The sequence below is a fragment of the Salmo salar genome, chromosome ssa14, assembly GCF_905237065.1.
Source record: "Salmo salar chromosome ssa14, Ssal_v3.1, whole genome shotgun sequence".
NCBI lineage: Eukaryota > Metazoa > Chordata > Actinopteri > Salmoniformes > Salmonidae > Salmo > Salmo salar.
The window spans coordinates 42663968-42664205 of NC_059455.1; positions in this window are offsets into that span (position 1 = coordinate 42663968).

Here is a 238-nt window from a genome sequence, read left to right on the forward strand (position 1 = left end):
CTCATCAGCCTGTGCTGTGCTGTGCGTTCGTCGTTCCTTTAAAAGGGATTTCAAAATGGTTTCTTCCAAACTGTGTAATAAGTTATTTTTTTCTTGACAGAGGCGTCAATAAATGCTTTCCATATTATTCATTGTGTTTCAATGGAAGCATGTATCCATACATACCATTATGCCATAAATATATGTCTCTGAATACATTCATATATATACGTGAGTATTCAAGGGTATACACGTACTA